General features: G+C 43.5%; 1 long non-coding RNA gene across 1 annotated transcript; it reads left to right on the plus strand.

Moving 5' to 3' along the window:
* The first annotated feature begins 2,105 nt into the window (after positions 1–2,105).
* LOC140595135 (uncharacterized) lies at positions 2,106–24,569 on the plus strand. The gene is made up of 3 exons (XR_011996519.1): positions 2,106–2,261; positions 2,368–2,467; positions 23,340–24,569. It is a non-coding gene; the product is annotated as an uncharacterized lncRNA (long non-coding RNA).
* Positions 24,570–25,716: the final 1,147 nt, after the last annotated feature.

Here is a 25,716-nt window from a genome sequence, read left to right on the forward strand (position 1 = left end):
ATAAGGAAACAAATGGGCATGGCTGTATTTCAGTAAAACTTTACTTACAAAAACAGGTGGCAGGCAGGATTTGGCCAGGATGCTGGGAGGCACAGTTTGCTGACTTTTTCTTTAAACAACAACAAAGCACATAATACTTTTGTTTATGGTTGTTTCAATCCTAGCTCCAAAATGGTAAAATTTCTCCTATGACTTTAAGGAATTTAGCTTCAGTTGCTAATATTTAGGACAGTGTTCACTTAATTTATCACCTGCACTTTTAACTATAAATTACTTCAGGTGGTTTTTGCTTAGAGAAAATATGAGAGCAATGATGAACTATAAGACAGGAACTCAATACCCACATCAAAGTCAACTTTGCTATGTGTAGATGGGGAAGAGTAAATGTGTTTATTCATTCAAGAACATTCACATGCATTTACTTAGCACTTATTGTACGCCTGGGAGGCTGGATACACAAAATACACAGGCCCAGGCCTTGAAGAGTTTAAGCCTGATGGAGAAACTTGCAGTCTAGAAAAACAATCCATAGTTGAGTGTTATGCTAATGGATAATTGATGGGTATTACAGAGAACTAGAATGACGTTTACGTAACTATAACTGTCTGAAAATGGAACAGGGTGCCTCATGGAAAGGTCAGAAGAGGTTTAGCTCTTCTGGATAGCCAATGTCCAAGGGCACTTCCTAATTTGAGTAAATGCTCAAGCGAGATGATCTGTAAGACATCCCTTAGAGTGCCTGCAGGATTTATAACAATTCCCCCTTCAAGGGTGCCCTCCTCAATATGCCAGGTTGAGCCCCTAGTGACTAAATCTGTATTATGTTCCCCTCCCTTTGTCCATGACTGAGTCAATAACTGACCCAAACAAGGCACAGTAGAAAATCGTCAAAGGTGTCCACCCTTAATTCCTTTCCTCTTTCTGTGCACATACTGCTCACATCGAGGGGAGGAAGTGTGTCTCGTCTATGCTGGAATCTGGGTTGGTAGTTGTTAATTTCTTGCCTAACAGTATATGGTAGAGTGATGCTATCTGATATCTGAGGCTATGTCCAAAGAAGCTTGCAGCTTCCATCTTAGCCTCTCAGAATATTTGCTCTTGGAACCCACCAACTATGTTGTGAGGAAGCCAAAAAGCCCCCATGGAAAGGCCCCTGTGAAAGACACTGAGGTGTCTCCATTGATGACCTGGCTAAGCTCCTGACTGACAACTAGAAATGACCTGCTAGTCATGGGAATGCACTGTCTGGAAGTGGATCCTTCAGCCCTGTATCAGCTCCACTAGCTGAGCCCTGCCTAAATTCCTGGCTCATATATCATAAGATAGAATTGTTTTTTAACCCATACGTTTTGGGGTAATTTGTTATTCAGCAACATGTCATTGGAACGCGAAGCCAGTCATAGTCTTTCCCAAGAATTTGAAATTTAGGTTGGAGATGGAAAACAACAGGTAATGGAAATTATAGAAGCTGAGTCTCATTAAAAGCAACCTTTGGTGTGCATTAGATTCACATGGAGAAATTGTATAAAATGTAAAGTTCTAGGCTGCCACCTTTCCCCCAAATTTCTGAACCAGTCAGATTGGGTAGAGCCTAGTAATTTTTTAAGCAAATATTTTCGGCACATGTCCCAGGTGATTCTGATATCACAGATTAAAACAATGATTTGGATACATAACTTAGAAAATCAAAACACACATAGATTTTCCCTTACCCCGTGTCCCCAAACTGGCCTTGACGTGAGCCCCAGACAATCCAGTGTTAGCTCTTCAGAGCCTGAAATCTGGTTGGACCTCAAGGTTAAGAAAAGTCCATGTCAGTAACAAAATCAGTAGAAAAGACAGTGCTTGAATCCTCGTTAAGCCCAGTTCACTTAATAAATTGAACTTGAAGACAATGATCTTCCTAATTTTAAAATCCTGAAATATCTAGGATTGCAAGATTAAAGACCTCTCTACACTACAATGTTAAATGTGGTATAGTCCTTGTTATATTTTTTTTTCTCCAAAAGGCAAATCTCGTCAGCCACCTTGGGGATTCTTCTGGATTATATCGCAGCCAACAGGATTCTCTCAGTAAGACAGGCTGGCTGTGACTGCCATTATCTGCAGACAGAATTTCAAAGGGCTGGTCAGCGTGTGTGAACTCTGGCTGAGGCGATTGCCTTGGGGAAGATTTTCTTTGAGGCGTTCAGAGAGGAAAGCTGATTTATAGGCACTGGACTCCCACAGTCCTGCTTTGGTTAGACATGAATCGGGTCAAGGTCTGTGAGTTCTTTTTTGCTTGAAAGTTTATTTGGGAACAAAAAAAAAGAAAGGGAAAAATATCTCTCCAAGTTAAGTCCATTGACTGTTCACCTCTTCCCACAGCCAGCCCCAAAAGGCAAATACGATGTGAGGGAGCATCTGAAAGGTCTCAGAGTGACAAGCCTGGAACTTTCGACTCTGGAGGCAATGCCAGCCAAGTCAGGTAGGAGGTGAAACTCACTTCTGCAACCTTCTCACAGCTCTGTTCTTAGTAATACCTCCTCCTTTATTCCTTAAACTAAGGTTCCCACCCAGAAGTGGCTCATTCAAGAAATACCTTAAGCTCTAGAAGTGTTTTCTCCTCTTTCTTCAATCTTTTTTTTTTTTTTTTTACCCAACCCACCCCTTCCATCAAAACATACCTTCCCAACCTCCATTTCCACTGGACCCTTCCCACACCTCACCACCTCACCACTGCACTAATACATGATGATTTTATCACCAGACTTCAGGTTTCAGGTTTGCTCTTCACAGGGCCCTAAAAGAAGCAATCCCTCAGGGGACAAAGTGGGTTGAAGCTTCAGGCTCGCTGGCAGTAAGTTGAGAGGGTTTAAAGCAATGCATGGCCCCTTCTGTCTGCCAGGCACGCTTTAGAGGCCCAGAGGAGTCCCAGGCACCACGCTGGGGCCCCTGAGAAAAACTCAGTTACTGGGGAGTGGAGATTTTATTCTTAATGAGGGTGTAATTGAATATGTCTGGATTTTGGAATAGAAATGACCTTTCCTGTAACTTAGAATCTATTTATTTTTCCCTGTGCAAATGAACAAAAGTTTTTTTTTTTTTAATCCAGAAAATAAAACCACCTCAAAAATTAAATTAAAAAATGGAAATCTGAAACTCATCCCCGCACCCCACCCCCAAGCTATTACTGGCTGATTCTGTGGCACATTTTGGTGGGCGGTTCACATTCAAGGCACATCACTACCAAAGCTCTTTTCCCAGCTCAGCTACCTTGAAGCCCAAGACTCCCATCGTGACTCTGTTCCCACAGGAAGTAATCTGGACTAGAAATCAGAAGACCTGACTTCTGGACCAGGTTCTGCTGTTAACTGTGGAGTCTTTACCTTCACAGGAAAATGAGTACAAACCCAGAAAATTATCTTATCCTAAAATGAGGAGGATTCCAAGATTAAAGGCCTCTGTTCAAAATGCAAGAAAAGTCCCTGGGTGAGAAAAAAAAATCAATGCATTTATTAACTATTACTCACTACCCCTTAGCTCAAATGAGTCTCCTGGCTTGCCCATTTTGTCACAGGTGCTAGAGGATGCCACAAATGACCAGTAATTTAGGAAAGGTGATAAAAAAGGGAATGATCTAGAAGATGAAGTTTTCTCAAGGAAGGAGCAGAATCTGGTGGGAGGCCCCTGCTGGACCAGGGAAAGCATAAGACTCTGGACCCCCATTCTGGAGGCACCACAAGAAAAGGGAGTCACGGACAAGGCACAAAAAAACTAATTTTTCCCATTTCACATTTTTTTTCTTAGCTACCATCCACTCTGGACTAGGCACCATACTGAGTTCTCTCTCTCTCTCTCTTTTAAGATTTTATTTATTTATTTATTCATGAGAGGCAGAGACACAGACAGAGGGAGAAGCAGGCTTCCTGTGGCCATGCCAATGCAGGACTCGATCCCAGGACCCCGAGATCGCAACCTGAGCCAAAGGCTCAGGCTCAACCACTGAGCCACCCAGGAGCTCCATACTGGGTTCTCTTATTAGACATGATCAGTTTGCAAAGAAGACACTGTTCCCACTGTATGGGAGACATTGGGGCTCTAAGAAGTTTCACTTGCTCAACATCATCCAGGCAGTGGCGGGCACAGCCAGGATCTAAATCCACACCTGAATGACAGCAAAACATTCTACCCACAATGGCCATGGAAAATGAGTTTTAGCAAATGGGTTTTAACTTTCCGCTTAAGCGATAAGCAAAGTAACGATAATGATTAACATTCGACGAGCGCCTATTGTTTGCCAACCACTATGCTAAATGCTGTCATTTATCATGACATTTAATACTCACTGTGACACTGTGAAACAACTAATATTGCCCGATTTCACTGCTGAGGACTCTGAAGCTAAGCACTTTGCCCAAGACCACACTGCTAGATGGCAAAGAACAGAGGTAAGCCAGACAATCAAAACCAAAGACTGTAATCTCACTGCTACACAGAGTACACTTATTTTAGCCCAATTCCCCATAAATAAAAGCTTGTTATTGCTCAATGTATTAGCAGGGATGAAGAAAGAGGGAATTTTAACTACGATCCAAGCTGTTGACAGATCCAGAAATCACTCTTTGACAGCAGCTTGGAGTGACTGAGAGGTGAATGTTTTCAGAGTGGCAGGCCTGCCCCCAAAGCTATTCAGGCCTCAAACAAAACCTTCTCTGTGTCCCTGATGTTCTTTAAAAAAAAAAAAAAAAAAAAAAAAACAGGCCAATTTCAACTATCCTGGGACAGATGGCTGCCACTGTACCCCATCTTGCAGGAACAGCAGCCTGACCTCCCCCCCGCCTTGGGGGCCTGGAAATTGTTTCTGGCATCTTTGAAGAGATGGGACACTGGAGCAGGAAGGAGAGAAGAGAGGAAAGAAGAGGGAAAGCCCAGTGTCTACATATACAAAATACAGTGGGAGACTGAGCTAGTGAAAGAACATATTGCCCCAAACGGAACCAGAACATGTTTCACAAATGCTCTTGGCCTTGCAAAGGATTAGCTGCTAAAGGACATGACCATGGGTACCACTCTCTGTTTACAAGTTTCTCCTCTGCCCTACATGGAGACGTGACTTTCCATGTCCTCACTAAAGGGGCTGATTATCTGGTTACCTGAGCTGCATATACCCAAACAATTCCCAGAGTCTCTAGGACAGGATCGAGGAGCAAGCAGTGGAGGGGCACTGGCTGTGGACACATTGTCACAGTCAGCTGGGATATATGCGTTTCTTCAGGGGTCTCCCCACCACTTCCCAAAAGTCAGGGTCATGAAAGATTTAAAAAAAAAAAAAAAAGAGCTAAGGAGCTGTTCCAGATTAAAAAGGATTAAAGAGGCATGACCACTAAATGCAGTGCATCATCTTCTGCTGCATTTTGGATCAGAAGGGGAAATTGCCATAAAGGATTTGATTAGGGCAACTGACAAAATTTTAATATACAGTATATTCTAGATAACAGTGTTTTACCCCAGAGTTAAATCTGAAGTTGCGAGACACCTGGGTGGCTCAGTGGTTGAGTATCTGCCTTTGGTTCAGGGCGTAATCCTGGAGTCCCAGGATCGAGCCTCACAGCAGGCTCCCTGCATGGAGCCTGTTTCTCCCTCTGCCTGTGTCTCTGCTTCTCTTTGTGTGTCTCTTGTGAATAATAAATAAATAAAATCTTTTTAAAAATCTGAAGTTGATCATTATATTGTGAGAATAAATATATAGACAGTGGCTAGACTGTACGTAAAAATAGAACTCTGACCAACAACCTACAGCAATCTGCCCAGGAAACCAACCCCTTATCTACAATAAACAGCCTTATAAGTTAGACTTGCAGGAAGCCATATCCATCTCCAGTGGCGATCCAGGAAACCCAACAATAACTTCTGTAACAGTTGGCCCATAGTGGCTAGGACATGATTAATAACTGACAGCTTCCCTGATTTTTGTCCCTGCTTCCAACTTTGGACCGACCAGGGTAAGTCAAACAAGCATCCTTGACCAATCACACGGATTCCCCACATCTAGTTAGCCCACCTCCAGATTCCTGTGCCAACAGCCTTCGGTCAGGGCACACTTGAATCCTTCTCATTCCTCTGCCTGCCTTTGAATCTCTGCCAAGATTCAAATGATGGTGGTCAACTCCCTTGTGGTAGCCAACTCAGAATAAATAGCCCTTGTTTTTCTCATTTGGTGGGTCTTCATTTATCTCCCAGTTCTGTGGCTCTGTAAGAAAAAGTCCTTGTTCATAGGAAATAGGTGCTGAAGTGCTTAGGGGCAAAGGTTCAGAAAAATATGTATACATCTTGACAGAGACATGATAAAGTAAATGTGGTTACAAGTTAATAATTAGTGAGTCCAAGCTAATGGTGTGGGAGTTCTTTGTAGGGGAATCTTGCAATTCTTCTGTACCTTTGAAACGATCTCAAAACAAAACATCTTTTAAAAAGTGTTTCTGAAAAAAAAATTAATTAATTAATAAAATAATAAAATAAAATAAAATAAAATAAAATAAAATAAAATAAAATAAAATAAATAAGTGCCCCTGGGTGATTGCTTACATCCTGACCCAAAGACCACACCGGTGCACTAGAACCTTGGGTGATGGATTTTTGTCTTGTCTGTGTCCCTTGGTCCTTCTGTCAGGGTCTATCAGCCTTACCTCTGAAGAGCAATCACACCCTCCTCACCCCCTGCACTCTCCTAACCCTCTTTGGCAGCTATCCATTGGGATGGCTGGCTGCATAAAGAACCAGAGTGATCTTGATTGTAGTCCCCTCATCCCTCCTCCCTGGGCCAAGGGGCACGGAAGAAGTGTGGTGTTGCTCTCATCATCAGCCCTCACATGGACCGTGAGCCTCGTGATGCAAATGGCTCGTGAACTGGGGATTGCAAGGATGTTTGGAGATTGGCCATCAGTTTCTTAAGGCTAAGCTGAGTTCTTGGAGCTGGCTGGACTTAACTATTACATTCCAAAGCTGCTGTATGTGACTAGTCTCTAACCTTGACATCTTACTTTTCTTTTTTCCTTGCAGCTTACTGGGTCACCTTCTTATTTATTAAGCCTCTCTTATCCCCTCACACAGCGGTTCTTAACCTTGGCTGTACATCGAAATCATCTGAGGCTTTAAAAAATATTGATGTCAAGTCTCATGTCCCAGAGACTCTTATTCAATTTTTCCAGGGTACAGCTTGAGATTTGGGTTTTCTGTTGTCTTTGTTTTTGATGTTTAAGCTCCCTGGAAGATTTTAGCGTGCAGCCAAGATTGAAGACCACTGCCTTCATGCATTGTCAAATACATCAACAAAGCTTTTCTCTCCCAGATCTTCCATCTTTCTAATTGCTCTTGGAAGGGGGGAGGTTGAGTTCTGACCATTCCCTTTGACCTCGCTGAAGCTCCCACATAGAGGAATTTCTCTAAAGTAGTTAGAATTAACTTGGCCTTTACAAAAGTGATTTATTTAAAAGTCTTTCCCCAACAACAAATTAAAGGGCAAATGAGACATGTAAAAACCTGCTCTGGTCAATAACAATCAGAGGTAACCATCATAATTTCCTATAAATAAACTCACCCAGCCTATATTTACAGGGCAAAAGCCCCAGCAGTCCCACAGCACCCATCTCCTTGTGACTGCACAATCTGCTATAAAGTAGAAAACAACAGACTACCCATCCAGATGTAGTTATAAGATACTGAAAATACATGGGGCAAAGAGATGATGAAATTGCACCAGATTTACAGCAACAGGTGGTGGCCTCTCCTCACAGGCATATACATGGTCATCTGACCTCTCAGTCACAGGAAAGAGAGAACAAGGAGGCCCAGCCACCAAGAAGTCTGTTGAAAGACCTGTGGCTTGGATTCAAAACAGGGGAGAGCCCATGAAATGCTGGAAAAGTATGCATTTGCCCACTTCTTGGTCCAGATACGCATTAGAATCACAAAGGAGGCTTCCAAAAACTCCTCATCTATCTCCAATCCCCGACTTGGCCCAATTAAATCAGTCTCTTTAAGCAGGGCCCAGGCACTGGTATTTATAAAAAGTTCCCCAGATATTCTAACGTGCTGCACCTGACTTTGAACGTCAGCTCCACACATAGAATCTTCTTACCTCACCCACCAGGCAGGACCCCGAGATCCCTGTGCCCTCTGAACCAGGTTCTGCAGCCACATCACTTCCCCTCCCCCATAGTGCTACCTTCTTCTCTTCTCATACCCTTTCTCCCATTACACACACACACACACACACACACACACACACAGGCTCACAGAGCAAAACTTCCAGCAAGCCCATTTGAGTTATTACACTTTCTTGCAAATGTCTTGTTTTCTTAATTACACTGTAGGTCTCTGGGATAAAGTAACTCTTCTTACCCTGTGGGGACCCCACAGCACATAGCAGAGCATCAGACTCAACTAAATATAAGTGCCAAATAGCTGAAAGGTCAGTTGATCAATTCAGCCAGAACTATCAGGAGATAGTTGACCTCACTGAGCCCAAGACTTGGTATCATGAAGCAGTCAAACAGCTACTAAACATTATGTACCATGGGCTAGATTTGAATTCTGACTCCAATAGCTATGAGCTATTGGACTTTAAGCAAGTAACTCAATTTTTTCTCCAACCTCAGTTTCTAGATTAACCAACCAAATGAGAAAATAATAATATGTACTTCATAGCCTTGTTAGGTGATACATGTAAAGCATTTCACAACTGCATTGTGGCCAACAGTAAACAAAAAATCTCCATAGTTGATTTTAATAGCCACATCTGTGGACCAAAGTTTGCTCTTTGGAAGAATCCCCAAAGCACACTGAAGTTTGTGGGGATCATCTCTAAACAGTGACAATGGTCAACAAAGATGGTCTCCAGATGGTACGGAAGCCATTACCCCATGTACCAATGTCTCGTCTGGATGACCCCATAGCTCCACTTCTGTGTGTTCCGACTTAGGGCCATCCCTAGAGTGCCAACTCATGGTTCATCTCTCTCATTCTTCCCTTGCTACAGGATACGGAGGATGTGGCAAAAATTTTGAGAGGAATCCTAGAAATCAGACCAGTCTCAGAGTTGTCCACTGGCCATAGGAGGGGAACCTCAGCACAAATGACATCAGAAACACCTGCAGAACTTGCTACATAGGCAAGGGGTGATGGGCTCCACTCCCAGAGACTGATAGGTCTGGATTCCATTAGTGATTCTTCCTAAAAGTAGCCAAAATGATTCTGAGTCAGGTAGTGAGAAACATTGATCTCATAGGATAAAGAAGACAGCGAATGCTGAGAGGAAGCACAGGGACTGTGGGAAGAATTTGAGTTCTGATGTTGGACATAATAGTTTTAAGACTGAAGCATCTACCTAAGCTGTTAGCAGTAGTTTCATCATTTGTAAAATAAGGGTAATAATACCCATCTCACTGGATTATTATGAGGAGTAATACAAAAATACCTGTAAGGCACCCAGAACAGCGCACAGCATATTTGGCCCTCAGAGCAAATTTATGCATCATGTACTGAAGGGCACAGCACAAAAGCAGCTCAGTTTTCCAGTCCGAGATACCAGGAGATGGTGACGCCCTTGACCAAGATGGCATAACTTATCAGAATGAATAGGCTGGGAGCAGAGATTGGAGCTCTGACTCTAATTGAGTTGCTGCAGATCAACACAGCCACTCTCCTGCAAGGAAGGAAGAGCCTCAAAGTCAGTTCTTTGCCTGACCCAGCATTTCCTGTCCAGCCCCTGGGACTTCTTTCATTCACACTGCCCCTCCACAGTTAACCCTACAGGTTCTCCTTCTCCTGAGAGTGGGTTTGTGTCCCAGCATCTTGCTGCTCCCAAAGACAAACCTACAGCCTCACTAAGCAACAGACAACAATACAGATGATCTTCTAAAATATATAGAATTCCACCCAGTTCTTAGGCTCCCATCCTGACTCCTCTTTGGGATAGTCCCTGAAAGTCCCTGGAAGCTTTGGATCTCAGTTTTCATTCCTGAGGGTGGTGTTCAGCAAACCTCCCCACTCCCTGAGCTCCCCCTTTGAGTGGGCCTGGTGTTCCCTTCCCACATGAAAGCCCCTCATCTCAGCTGAGAGCCTCGGGGTCAGACCACTGGTGCCTATCACTGGCCTTCAGATGCCCAACTGTCTCAAGCAGGTGACTTGTATCTTTGAGGAGTCCAGGCTAAGAAAACACTCATCCCTTTGGGCCTTGACCTCTGGGGACTTTCCCTTACTTGAGAGGGTGATGGGAAATGAGTCAGTAATATTTACCAAGTATCCAGGGCCCAACACACGTCACTTACATTTTCTCAGCCAACCTGCCTGAAGAGGACGACACTGTCTCAGTGATAATAACAACACAGACCCTGGGGGGAAATCTGTGACTCTTAAAACTACCACTTCCACCCAGCTCTTTCCCAAACTGTCCTCAAGAACATGCTCACATGAACTAGAGAATGTTGTCTTCCGAGCTCTCACATGGGCTCTGTCTATAGCCAAAGCCAACGCCCCAGAGCTCCGGCTCCATCCAGAATGCAGGCTGGTCTAGCCCTCTGCTCAGGCCACCCCCTCCTGCTGCCTCTCAGATGCATAATCTCCTCTCACCCCCACCACTTCCAATGCCCCACTGAGTTCTGCCTCACAGAGGACTTACAGCATTTGTGCTCACTGTTCTTCATTGGGTCACATTCTGACTCCATCATGTAATCACCCCCCTCTCCCTGGTCAAAGAGCCAGAAAGAGACAGCTTTTGAACCACAAACTTCCTGCTGAGCTCTGAAGCCTCCTACCTTCCAACACCAACACATGGCCTTTGAACCAACTGTTTGGCCACCTCCACCTCCATCTCTCTCATTCCCAAAGTGCCCCTCAATCCCTCTTACTCACAGACCTGTGGAAGACTAGCCTTACTGGCCTCTGGACAAGCCCAGACATGGCTGTAATCAACAGATTATGCTTAAACCTTCAAGCTAGGACCACCACAAGCCACAGTTCTCTGAGAAACATCAGCAGAATACTAGGTCAGGCAGGCTGTAGTCCTCAAGGGGTTTAAAACCTAAAGAATATCACAGAATTGTAAGATGACATTAGGGGAAACTGAAACTGAGTGAGGGGTATATTGGAATTCTCTGTACTATCTTTGCAACTTTCCTGTAAATCTAAAATTATTCCAGAATAAAAAGTTTGTTTGAATAAATAATGGAAGGAAAGACAGAGGACGGGAAAGAGGGAGGGGATGCTGAAAATATTGCATAAGTTCAGATGAGGAAAGGCCATGAATAAGAAAACCAAGTCAGGTGTATTGGTTAGCTATTCGTACAGAAATATAACATAATAAGAACTGTAAAATCTTTAAAAATTAAAAAATAGACAAGTCTCCCTCCCCCCCCATACACTTGTACACTATACCCCCTCAACACACACATACCTGCCACCATTACCAGCCCACCAATGGAGAATGAATTGCAGGCCCATGATCCTACCCTCTCAAGTGGGTTCGATCTTGCCATCTGGGGTAAAAATTAGTGCTGCTCACCAGATATCTCAGCTCTCCACCTTCTGAGTTCATGGCAGGAATGTACTTCCTGGCCACCTTGTGGGCAGTAGAGTCATGTGACCAGTTCCAGACAGTCAGTTGTAACCAGAAGTGATGTTCTCCAGCAGACATTACAAGATGAGACTCTCCAGAGTCCACTTTCCTTCTGCTTCATTGATTTCCTGTGCTCAAACTAGTGACTTCTCTGTCATCCTGAAAGGCAGGACGCCAAGTCCCCAGGTGACCCACAGCAGACATGTAACAGGGGCATGTGGGTGGCTCAGTCAGTTAAGCATCTGCTTTCAGCTCAGGTCACGATTCCAGGGTTCTGGGATTGAGCCCCACCTTTGGCTTCCTGCTCAGTGGGGAGTCTGCTTCTCCCTCTCCCTATGCTCCTCCTCCCAGCTTGTGCTCTCCCTCTCTCACGTGCTCTCTCTCTCCCCAATAAATAAATAAAATCTTAAAAAATAAAAAAGAAAAGGAGAAAGCCTTTGTTATTATAAGCCACTAAAATTTGGGGTTGTTTGTTACTGCAACATAACTTAGCTTCTCTTGATTCATACACCCTCTTTTTCCGGCAGATATTCTAGTGTTTCTCCCAACTAGTCTATTTGTGAGCCAGTTACAGCATTTTGCCACCGGCCTTTCTTTCTTCATTTTAAATGCCCCTGAATGGGGGCACCTGGGTGGCTTAGTCAGCTAAGCACCTCCCTTCAGCTCAGGTCATGATCTCTGGGTCCTGGATCGAGCCCCACATTGGGCTCCCTGTTCAGCGGGGAGTTTGCTTCTCCCTCTGCCTCTCCCCCTGCTCATGCTCTTTCTCTCTATCTCTCTGTCTCCAACGAATAAATAAGATCTTTTAAAAAAAACTTTTAAAATAATAAAAAAATAAATACCTCTGAAAAAATAGTATCTTCATGGCTTTGCTTGCCCATTTCCTTGCCTGAAATGCTCTTCATCTCCACATGTTGAAATTAGGTTCATCCTAGTTTCAAAAGCTTCCAAGGGCACTGGGGTGGTTCAGTGGTTGAGCATCTGCTTTTGGCTTAAGGTGTGATCCCTGTGTCCTGGGATCAAGTTCTGCATCAGGTTCTCTGTGAGAACCGCTTCTCCCTCTGCCTATGTCTCTTCCTCTTTCTGTGTCTCTCATGAATAAATAAATAAAATCTTTTTTTAAAAAAAGTTTCCATAAGTCCCTGTTTCCATAAAACTTAATTTGATTTGTTTCTATAGGTCTTATCACGCTTCAGTAGGGAGAGTCTGTGTTAAGAACTAGAGCTGGTTTACCTCTGTATTCTCTGTAGGACCTACAAGCACCTGGCACACAGGTGGTGCATTCCTATGTTATTATCCTCGGCCTTAAATTACACTGGCTTTATATCTGCAAAAATCAAGCTAACCATTTACTAATTAAGCTCAGGCCTACTAAGGGGCAAGCGCCACACTGGGTGCTAGGATTCAGAGATGTGAATGACATGATTCCTGCCTTTCCAAACTCTTAGCCTACTGGAGGAAAAAGACCCAGAAGCAGGTAATTATAAATATGTGCACCTCTATTCAGTATAACTTGCTTCATCAACTTAGGGTCAAATGTTCTCATTTGCTTTTATTTTTCCAATCAGTAACTCAGCCCCCCCTTGCCAATATTGGCAGAAAGTCTGCAATCTCCTTCTTCAGGACATGACTCTGGTGATGCAGTCCAAAGGGGTTGGGGGTGGGGGGAAGCAGGATCTTGCTGGCAGGATCCATCCTTTTTCCATATCAAGCAGAGAATTGAAGCTGGTCCCTCCACTTCCCACTCCTTCCGGTGTTGCTGTGGACGGCAGGGCCCACACAGCTGAACAGATGGTGCTGCTGTGCTGTCACAGGACTGCACTCACAGATGCTGCCCACCCCACAGGGTGCCCCTCTGAGCAGGTGCCTCCCTGTGGTTTCCATACCTCTGCTAAGCCACCGTTCTCCACAACCTAAACTCAGGGCTGGCCCAGGTTGTTCCATCTAGAGAAACTTCCAGCATCACCCACTGACAGTGCTGATCCAGTCCTCCCCCACCAATCCTCAGATCCTGTATGTAGCTGGAGGCCCAGCCTAGATGCCCTCTTGCCCCTTTCCTTCCCTGTCACAAGCTTTCTTTGATCAGAGCCATCCCAGTCTATCCTGAAAGAGCTCCCTAACTTCCAGTCTCAAGACTTCAGAAGTTGGGGTGTCAGCCCCTTCCCTCCCTCAGGCCCCCATTCATTCCTCAAATAGGTCACTCATCTCCTCCCCCAGAGCTTTGTGTCCTAGGAAAGAGATAGCTTTTGGTAACATGTCCTGCTATACTCTGCTCTTTGGACCAAGGGTGTCCACTAGCTTTGTATTCACATGAACAACCCTGGTGATCCTTCATGAGACAAAAAAGAGTAGCAGTCTCTCTAAATTATAAATAAATAAATACATAAATACATAAATAAATAAATAAAGGAGATACAACTTAAAGCAGGGCAACTATAGTTAATGCTGTACCATATATTTGAAAGTTGGTAACAGAGTAGATCTTAAAAGTTCTCATCACAAGAAAAAAAAACTGAAAAAAAACAAGAAAAAAAAACTGTGTAAGGTGATCAATGTTGACTGCATTTATTGTGGTGATCATTTGGTAATGTATACAAATAGTGAATCTTGTTACACACCTGGAATTAATACAATGTTATAGATCAGTTACTACTTCAATAAAATAAGTCCTTGCCTATTACATATATGATTGTAAAACACTATAATAGGTAAGGACCAGGTGTTATGGAGCCCAGAAGAAAAATATCTGATCCAGATTTGTTTCATGGAAGGGGATGGGAAGCCAGGGAAGCCTTCCTGTATCATTCATCTGCATTATGATGTCCCAGGTCACGCTCATTCTATATCCTGATGACTACAGGCTAAGGGGCCAGTCTGGTCAAGTTCTTAGGTGTCAGCTTAAGAACACAGTCTCCACAGAACTGAAGCATACCAGAGTAGAGGAGGAGGTGGAGGGAGGGGTCATAGTCAGGCCAAGATATAACAAGATGGGATTTTAAAGAGTCAAGCATCTAAGTCCCTGCATCAGTAATTAGAGATATACAGACAATGATTTCAAATATGAAGCTAACTCTTATTGTCCCAGCCACATTTTAGGAGCTGCGTATGTCATGATGAATAAGACAGACACTAGGGTATACACTAAATCAGTCAGCTTGCTAAGGACTCTGATCCAGGAATGAGCAAATGATGTAGAAGCACAGAAGTGTCCTCTACCTGACAGTTAGGGAAGGCTCAGTGCAAGGGGACAATGTTGGAGGTCAATCTACAAAGCTCCAGTTGGTCTAGATGATGCCTTTGAACAAATTTGAAAAAGATACCTCTTTAGGGAGACAAATTAAAAAGAGAAAAAGACCCCCACTTCTGGCTTGACACAGAGTCAGTGCTTGGTGAGAGGAACATGAGCTGGATTTCAGGTGCCACTCACCCTCTAGGCCAGGTACCTTGATAGAGTATGCAAAAAGCAAATTTATTTGAAGAGACCTTGCCTTGAAGGATGAGTCAGAGAGTATATCTCCAAATAGAGGGAAAGGCATTCCAAGCAGAGAAACAATATGGACAAAGGCCAAGGGCTATAGCAAAGCTTGAGCCTAGAGAATCTTTTAACCTTCCTTTCAAGGCAGAAAGTGGTCCCAGAGTACAGGTAACCTGGAATTCAGAGTATGGGTGACCTGGGGTTTAGGATACAGGTGACCTGGGGTTCAGAGTTCAGGTGATCTGGGCTCAGGCTGCAGGTTAGTTAGGGTTCATAGGTGTGAATTTTAAAACAAATATCCCCAGTCGGAGAGCAAAGTGAAAAGCACTCCTACCAGAGATCAGTTCCAAATCTAAGGAAGGTAGGGAAGCTTCTAAACTAAAGCAACAGGGTAGCTCTCTCGGTAGCAGAGAAATTATTTAGTCAGTTTCAAAAACGTGGAAAACACCTGGGACCAATCTATTCTTCAAAAAAATAAAGTAAAAAGCTTTCTCTTCCTTGTGAACTAGGATTCAGAGACTGGTTCTCCCAAAACAATGGTCCTTAGCTTTTCATTTCCCTTTGCAAACTTGGAAAGGAACAAACACATCCTACTTGGCTGCATTTGACCTTCTTTGTGGTAGACATACCATCCCCCTCCCCACCCACCAACCAAGAATGAATCATTAGGAAGAACATTTTAATCAGACTGCCACCAACCACAGACAATTCAAGGAGATAAAACACATATGAGTATGGACTGGAAAAGCCAGTTTTTAAATAAAATAAAATGTGCCATTTGCTTATTTTGCTAGGTCTTCAGGAATTAGCCTAATGAAAAGGTGGAGGAAGCCACCCTTCCACAACAAATGGTGTGAACTGAGGTAGACAAAAGGATATTCCCAATTCTACCTCAAAATAACTCCTCCCAAGCTCAACATATGCTATAAAAATCATTCCCTTGACTCATAAAAGTCCCATTAAGACCTTGGGAGAACCCATCTACACAGCAGCCATGTTCCCCTTCCCCTCCTCATAGTACCCAAATGGCAGGGGAGGCAAGCCCAAGCCAGGAGTCAGGATTTGTTCAAGCAGATCAGGGTGTCATATGGCCATTGCCGGTTTTGGTTTAGCCATGGGCACATGCCATAATTCTGACCAATGAGATACGGAGGGACATCAGCTGGGGAGGGGGTGGCTTATGGAAAAAAATCTTTCAGTTCTTAAAAAGACACACAAGGAAGAGACACTGTATTTCTGCTTCTGACTATTGGTAAATATGGATGTGTCTTTTGAAACTGGTGTCCATCTTACAACACGGATGTCAGTTGGATTGAGTGACATGAATTAAGGGTAGCAAAGCCAAAAGATAGACAAAATCTGTGTCGACAATCACAACATGGAGCCGTCAAATTAACCAATCTATAAATGGTCCCTTTTTAGGACTTTTGTTATAGGAGTTAATATGTATCCTTCATTTTTAAAGGCATTTTAAATAAAGTTTTCTATTGTTTATAGCCAAAAACATCCTAACTCATATGGACACTTTGATGCCTTCCTTACTTGCCACCCATTTACCCCTAAACATGCTTCAGTCTGGATTCTATATGTCCTAACTGCCACTGAACCCATTTTTGATTCAATCCCCAGTGTCCTCCTAAATATGAGATCCCCTGGCCTTACCTGACTCAACCGCCCTCCCATATTTGACTCTGCCTCTTCCTATAGAAACTCCCCATTCCCTTGATTTTCATGACATTAAAATCTCCTGGTTCTTCTCTTACCCATATGACCACATCTTCTCTGTCTTTCTTCTAGTTACTTTAAAGAGGCCCTTGGCCAACAGATATATTTTGTTTGGCCTGGTAGTGTTTTTAAAATTTTGTAAGTTCATTTCCAATATTAAAAATTGAGAAATTTCACACAAACACAAGATTTCTAGCTTCCTTAAATAATTGGAGGAATAGACAACACTAGCCTCACATTCCCAACATGGGACTTTACAGGTTGGGAACAGGAGGTCGGTCCAGCAAATAGGCAAAAGAATCAGCCAGAGTCCAGGTAATGGATGTGTTTGTGTCAAAAGCTGCTAATAGGTCAAGATAAAGACTCAGAATTGACCACTAGATTTGGCAATGTTGAGGTGCTGGTGACCCTGAAGAGAGTGTTTTAAGATCAAAAATATTCTTAAAAGAGCAGTTTCAAGAAAGAAAGGGTGGAGGAAAGTTTGCATTACTAGCAAAGCTATGGATTCACATAGCACATAATCCAGAAATTCCATTTCTAAGATCTACCATAGAGGAAATCTAGCACACACGTACCATAAAATAAGTACAAGAAGGTTCATAATGGCCCCAAACTGAAAACAACCCAAGGTTCATCAATAGTAGAATAGATAAGAGATCAGAGTCTATTTATAGGATGGGATAATAGGCAGCAATGAAAACGAATAGACTACCAGAGACAACGTGGAAAAAACACCATGAACGTAAAATGCTGAGAGCATTTAAAATAAATATGACACAAAGAATACAACTCAACTTGTATAAAATTTTTAAAAAGGAAAAACCAAATTGTATAGTTTAAAGGGCTCATACCTAAATGATAAGACTCAGAAAAGAAAACCAAGGAAATTATTATGAAAAAAAAAACAGATAACAGCCCTAGTGGGACGCCTGGGTGGCTCAGGGGTTGAGCACCTGCCTTCGGCTCAGGGCGTGATCCTGGAATCCAGGGGTCAAGTCCCACATCAGACCTCCTGCATGGAGCCTGCTTCTCCCTCTGCGTAGGTCTCTGACTCTCTCTCTCTCTCTCTCTCTCTCTGTCTCTCTCTGTCCTGTGAATAAATAAATAAATAATCTTAAAAAGAAAACAAAACAAAACAAAACAAAACAATCAGCCCTGGAAAGGGAGAAGTATATTGCAGGTGTATGGGGTAACTCAGTATATTGCAGGTATACAGCATGACTCAAAAACTAGTAAGAATTAGTTTCATATCTGAAACCATTGTCTGCATGTTCTCAATGTCTTATTTTTTGGACTGGACTTTGGTTACATGAATGTTTGCTTTGTATAGAGCAGCATGTGTTGTGTTGTGTTGTGTGGAGATTTTAAGGACTCATGCTCACTATATCTTGCTATTTAAAAAGGAAATGAGAAGGAGCCATTAAACAAAAACGTTTCTTAAGCATGATTATGATTGGCCACATCCTGTGCCATCACTGAATGGGTCACTGTCAGAAGTCACTGCTTTGTGGAGCCTCTGGGACCACAGAGGCTAACCTGGCCCAACTCCATCACTTTCATTTCACTTTTTACTTGGCAATAGCTGAACTTCTCCATGGGGGAAAAAGGAGAATGGGAACGGAAAAAATGGAGGCAGCGAAGGTTAACAACTATTCCCATAATTTTTGTTCAGGGAAGAATAGAAATGTAGCAGGAGATAGACAAGGAGTCAAGGGAAATCTTTTTTTTTTTTTCTTTTTTAAGATGGTATGTATTATGGTGTATCTGTATGGTGAAGGAAATCATCCAAAGAGAAAGGGGAAATGTTGTGATCCAGAAGGAAGAGGGAATGGTTGGAAAGGCTAAATTCTGAAGGAGGTGTTGGGAGCAGATGTCAATGCATGAGTGCAAGGCTGTGCCTTGGCCAAGAAGCAAGGACCATATGGAGCAAAGGCAGAGCACATGGGAGCAACGGCTAGGATGTCATAGGTTTTGTGGTGAAAAGAAGAGGAAGTTCTCCTGCAATCTTTTCTATTTTCTCAGTCAGAGTGAGAGTGAGAAAGGGGGTGTTCGAGATTGGAGTCAAAAGTGGCAAATAGCCCTCTGGATAAATGGGATGGAAACTGACCCAAGAATGGCTGTGTATGATGGAGGGCCCTCTTAAAAATTATGGTTCCTAATTTAAGGTGAGGCTGGTCAACACACTGAGGGCTTTTCTCCAGACTTGTTTGGCTGCTTGATGCAGATTAAGAATCGGAGGAGAGTTGGAGCTTTGTCAGCGAGTATAATACAGGGAGAGGGTGCAAGGGGGTGGCTGCTGGGCAAGGAGAGAGCACAGACAGTAGCAAACTTCACATTCGCTCTCATTACTGTCTTCAACCACCAACGCAATTATTCTTTTCATTTGAGTTTTAAAGCTATAGCAATAGGGGATCCCTGGGTGGCTCGGCAGTTTAGCACTGCCTTTGGCCCGGGGCATGATCCTGGAGACCGGGATCGAGTCCCATGTCGGGCTCCCTGCATGGAGCCTGCTTCTCCCTCTGCCTGTGTCTCTGCCTCTCTCTCCGTGTCTCTCATAAATAAATAAATAAAATCTCTAAAAAAAAATAAAAAAATAAAGCTATAGCAATAGAGTTTACTCCAACAAGACACATAGTATTTTATCTGCTTTCAAATGTACTTTTTAATGTCTATAAAGATATGAAGGTCCTTGGGGAAACTAGACTTTTCAGATCTGTCCTGATAGGTTCCTGGTGTTTGACAGAATAACTGATAAGACATAGGAACGCCTGGGAACCACTATCTCTTACGATCTTTATCCAAGTAAGGGTCCCTTTCAGAAAACCCTGTGTGCTGCTGATTAACAGCGCAGCCGAGGCAAGAGACAGATCTGGCCTTGAAAACCCACCTCGATCACCAGCTGACTCTGGCCAGTTTTCTTAGCCTCTTTTAATCTCTTCTCCGCTGTATAATAGGGATAATAATAGTATCTGCTTCTTGGAATTGCTGTAAAGAATCAAGTGAGAAGGGACGCCTGGGTGGCTCAGCGATTGAGCATCTATCTGCCCTAGGCTCAGGGTGTGATCCCAAGGTCCTGGGATCGAGTTCTGCATCAGGCTCCCCATGGGGAGCCTGCTTTTCCCTCTGCCTATGTTTCTGCCTCTCTCTGTGTGTCTCTCATGAATAAATAAATTAAATTAAAAAAAAAAAAAGAATCAAGTGAGAAAGTTCATGTAAAATGCATAGCGTGGTGCCTGGCACAAAATAAACATCCAGTAAAAGACAGAGTTGCTTAGCATAAGTACTCAATAAATGTTGGCTGATTTGGTTGGTGGTGGTGCTGTTGCTCTATTTACCCCTGAATAATGAGTTGAATGTTTGAGTACTTGGGTAATAAGGAGATCTCAATCTCATTGGTGTTCTATTCTATACTTGGACAACTTTAATTTGATTCAAGACGGGGGGCATTTATGTCTCACGCTGTCCTAAGCACCTATATGCATTATTTCACCTCCTCTTCCCAACAGTAAAATCCAAAACCAGATCTTTCTGCTGCCAAAATCTATACTTTTTGCCCAACAAAACACTTTTCTTCTTGAAAAGCTGGTTCTAATTCTGATTTTTTCTAATTCTTTTCTCAGGAAGGACCCAGAGGAAGTCCATTCCTCTCCTACATGACAGTTTCCTTCAAATTAAACAGGAATACTCCAGAGTTGTCAATCACACTGGAGATTGTCCCCTTATGCCGTTGAGACTAGTGGGGAAGTCAGCAGCAGCAAATACAGAGTGGCCTCAGGATCCACTGAGTGTCTCTCAGAACCTCTGCTTACAGCCAGAAACCCTTTCATTGGGTCCTTATCTAGTTATTTCTATGAAGTCCAGGGAAGCTTCCTCAAGGGAAGCAACGTCTCTCTCCAGTGAAACAAAAGTCTGTTGATGCCATATTCCCAGTACAAGATCCCCATACATGCCTCTCTTACCTTAAATGGATATGCCATCATTCCACTATTTAACCAGCAAGCTTATAGTGAGTGCTTGCCAAGCTCTACAGGCATTAAGAGGAGTACAGAGGCAGCGCATGGTCCTTAAGGGCATGAAGACACCCCATAAGGACACCCCAATATCCTGTGTGACCTCAAACAAATCACCACCTTCCTAACTCTCAGCTTCCTTGCTGTGAAATGGGGATAGCAATAATTTCCCATGCAAAGATGATTGTAAAGATTTCATGAGATGATACTAGTTATTACTATGGAAGATACTCCCACACAGACACACTTATTTCTTGTTATCAGAACCCCAGTTTTGTTCAAGAAAGCACTGTGCCTGCCCCCAGACTATAAATTAAAGTTGATCTGATATAATCATGATCCTAATCCTCTCTGCCAGACACTCACTTTCCCAGATTCTCTTGTGCCTGGAAATATTCATCTGACCAATGGACAAATTCTGGCCAACAAAAAATTAAAAGAAGTCATCTGAGAGGCTTCTGGAAATTGTTTTGCTTTCCCATAAAGGGGACAGCCAGGAGATAATGCACATAAGTGTCCTCTCCCCACCTGTGCACACACATACACTTTCTCTCATCTTTCTCCCTTGAATCCAGATGTCTTGCCTGGAACTGTAGCAGCCATGCTGTAACTGTGAGGTGGCGAGCATGAAGGCAATGTTCAAAAGCTAAAGATAGGGAAGCAAGATGTTAAATGATCCTAGATTTTTGATGAGACCCCAGAGCTGACAAAGCAATCTCAGAATGCCTTCTTCCAGAGTTCTTTTTTTTTTAAGATTTTATTTATTTATTTATTTATTTATTTATTTATTTATTTATTTGAAAGAGAGAGAGAGTGAAAGCATGAGAGGGAGGGGGAGGAGCAGAGGGAGGAGAAGCAGACTCCCCGCTGAGCAGGGAGCCCAAGGGGGAACTCAATCCCAGGACCCTGGGATCATGACCTGAGCCAAAGGCAGGCTCAACCAACCCACTGAGCCACCCAGGTGCCCCCTCCAGAGTTTTTAAGTGAGCTAATAAATGCTTGAGTCTTAAACTACTGTTAATCAAATGTCACTCACAGCCCAAATCATCCCTAATTGATTCAATGATATCATCTATTGTTACATTTACTCCAGGCTCCCATAATTGTCCCTTCCATGACTTGGAGCAGGGACTCATGTCTCTGAGTACTAAAAGGGTTTTATGAGTGGTATTACTTTGGACCAGGCCTTACACAGTAAAGTTGAGTCCCTCTCTTATTTTTCATAGGGTCCTCTTCTACAAAGGATGCCAATGCAATCAGGAAATGAAGGGCCTTTAGCCCTGCATGGCTGAGAAAATGCTTCTCAGGGATGCCTCCAGTACAATATCATATTTACAGCCTCCTTGACCAACCCCATACCTCAGATTTCTCATAGGTTGTATTAACACCATTCTTGGCTATATCCTGGGCATTCTGCTCTGCTTCAGTGAAAAAATCCCCTCCTGATCCCGAGAACCAGATTTCACAACTGCCTGTGAAGACAAAGGAGAGAGAATAGATGCATAGAAAATGCTTAGCACAGTGGCTGGTACCTAGTGGCTTCTCAATGAAAGGTGATTGGTATTATCACTATACAACACAATGGCTGTTGCTTCTAAGTTCAGCTCTCTCACACGGGGATAAACAGACCCTGTACTTCTTCTCAGTCCACTCACCCTTGATAACTTAGAGACAATGATTCCTTCTGGCTTGGTATGATCCCAGTGTGGGAAGAGAATAGAAGGTTCTGGTGGGGAAGTAGGTGCCCAGTAGGTTACACGGAGAAAAGAGGCAGAACTTAGATTCACCATTCAGAAGAGGAGTTGGGACCATGGTAAAGAATCACACCCTGTCTTCCCAAACTGGGTTGGAAAGTCAAGACTGATTTTATATTATTCACACCCAACAAGTATGTATCAAGGTATATGGCTCAAAACTATACTGTAAAATTCCCCTTGTAAACAAGGGAGACAGTGAGATATACACAACAGAGGGGATTTATGGTTTGATTAAGGGCATTCACTCCAGAAAAACACTCTCAGGTTTTAGTTGCTTAGTTTCCAGGAATTCAGACTGAGGGATTCTGGAAGACTGAGCTTCCTCAAAAATTCTCCTGTAAAATGCATGCTGCAACTCTATAAACAGGCCAGTCCAACACATTCAATGTTGCTGTGGTGAGACTGCCTTCATTTGGTGCCAAAGCAATGAGCAGTCTCCTTGTATGCCGGGGTTCCCCCTAGATACCCTTGTGAGTGGTTCAGTACAAGAGTGGAGGACTGCAGCCAGGAAACCTACATTTTCATCTGCCCCCCTTCCATTGAACTGATGCATGATTCCAAGCACATCGTTGTGCCTCCCTGAACCCTATTTTCCCACCCATCAAGTGAGGGTGTTAGACTCAATGACTCCTGTTATGGTTAATTTTATGTGTCAACCTGGCTGGACCACAGTTCCCAGGTGTGTGGGGAAACATTAATCCGTATGTTTCTGTGAGGGCATCTTAGATGTTTAATCTGTGGACTTTGAATAAAGCAGATTGCTCTCCATCGTGTAGGTGGGCCTCATCCAATCAGTTGAAGGCATGAATAGACAAAGATCAACTTCCCCTGAGAGAACGGGAATTCTTCCAGCAGAGCGCCTTTGGACTTGAATTGCATGTCATCCCCGAGTCTCCAACCTGCCAGCCTACCTTACAGATTCATTTTGGACTCACCAGCCCTCCACAATCGCAGGAGCCAATTCTTAAAAAAAATTAAAAAGGCATGTATTTGTACATCCTACTCGTTCTGTTTCTCTGGAGAACCTCAGCTAATACAACCCCCAAACACCTTTGCAGTTTTAAGATGTCAGAAGTCTGAATGGTAACTGAGGGGAAGGTTCGGTCCATTTCTCAGCCTGCAGCTCCCCAGGGCAGGGAAGCAATCAAGACAATGTCTTCTTTGAGGAGAACTTATGCAATGGGACTCCTCAGGACAGTGATAAATACCAGTAGTTCCAGAACTGGTACACACAGTACTCTAGGGTATGGAGGGAGATAAGTGGATATGAGTGCAGCCAAGAGGAAATCCAAAATGGGAGCTTATAAAGATAGTTTCACATTCCACAAGTTTTGCCATCTTCTATTGGACCTCCCCAACTACTCGCCACATTATAAAACTGTTATCCCTGAGGCAGGGAGCTGTTTTTTTACTAATGATTGATGAGGTGTTGCTACAGATCAGAGCATCTGCTGCAGAGAAGACAAGGAGACTCTCTCTGCAAGACACAGTTTGGGGGAAAGGAGAAGGGAGGGAGAGTGGGAGCTGATATCAAAGTCCGTCTGAAGACCACAGCAACTTGGAAGAGGCTGCCCCACACCAGCCATTGTCTGGAAGCCCCAGGATACTTGCATTGCTTCTCCTTTAACACACTTCAAGCAGATCTCACCCACAGCTTTCAGAACTAGAGAAGCCATAGATGGAAGGTGGTTGCTCCTTCTCATATTCCATTGTTGTCTCTTCCTCCTTTAGTCCTGTGTATCCCATGTTCCATCCAAGGCCCTCTTCTCTTCCATTCCACATCCTTCCAGGTAGCCCATCCATGCTCAAGGCTTCTATTGCCACTCCCACATGCATGAGCCCCAAGTCTAGATACCCAGCCCTCCTATGCTCTTGACCTGAGCTCTCCTAGAATGTAAGCTCCACGGGAGCAAGAATGGTCACCTCTTGTTCTCTGCATCTCCAGCACCTGTAACAGTGCCTGTAACATAACTGGTGATTTAATAAATAAATTAAGAATTAATAAACCTGCCTCCAGCAGCCTTTAGGCATTTCCACTTGGGCTCTCTTAGGCTCAGCAAGTATAAAACCAAACACTCAATCTTCCATTTAAAACCTGTGTTCTCCATTTCACTGATTCACTCCACTATTCATTTTCTTGCTTAATCCCAAAATCTCTGTGTTATGTCTATTCTCCTTTGCCCTCCATTGCTTCCCACTTTGAATCTCCAAGCCCTGTCTCCTTATTATCTCTCACCTGTTCAGTTTTCTCTTTCCCCACCTGGACTGAGGAATGTAGCACTTGTCATTCCTGTTGTATTATAGTCATCTATTTACCTTTCTGCTTCTCCAACCAAACAACAAGTCATGTGAGGGCAAAGACCTGAGATATTGACCTTTATCCGTGTGTGGGTGTGTGTGGAGGGAGAAGAGGGAGGCAATTTCCAGAATCAGAATACTCCCTTCTTAGTTTGGGAAAATCCTCAATTGAGGGAGAGATGGTGAGAAGCATCCCTTGACTCCCCCTCTAGAAGTCAAGGGAGCCACACATACCCTCCCTTGAAGTGATATGACCTGGCCTCACTCACTCAGTGGACTCCACCTGGAGGAAGGCCACCCTAGAGAACTAGAGGCAGGTTCACTCAGAGTTATTCAGGATCTAGACGTTGGTGTTGGTTGCCCAGCAGAGTGGTGCCTGCAGTGAATCCTAGCTAGCAGACTGCCCCTGAGGTAGGCCTTTGGCTGTGTTCTTAGCAGCCTGGCATCCTTGGTCCCTACCTGCTGCCCAAGCCCTGCTCTCCATCTTCACATCAACTCTGAGAAGTGACCAGTATCCTTCTGACACATATTTTTTATCAATAAGTTCAGCTAGAGTCAGCTTCTGATCTGTAACAAGAACTCTAAGTGACATACCTGTTCTCATCTGTCTCTTAACCTCAGCACCTAGCAGAATGCCCAGCATCTAATAGGTAATCAGTGTGTGAATTAATAAATGAAAGAAGGAAGGGGAAAAAGGAAGGAAGGAAAGAAGTGAGGAAAGACAACCTTCTTTTTTGATCTTTGACTACTCAGATGAACTTGAAAATAGAGTGAGAGGGGTTGCAAATTAGGACAACTATATGTATATGAGATTTAGGATTTTGTGAGTTTGTTGTTTTTGTTGCTGTTGTTTTA

Source organism: Vulpes vulpes, chromosome 13, assembly GCF_048418805.1.
Source record: "Vulpes vulpes isolate BD-2025 chromosome 13, VulVul3, whole genome shotgun sequence".
In the NCBI taxonomy this organism is placed as follows: Eukaryota; Metazoa; Chordata; class Mammalia; order Carnivora; family Canidae; genus Vulpes; species Vulpes vulpes.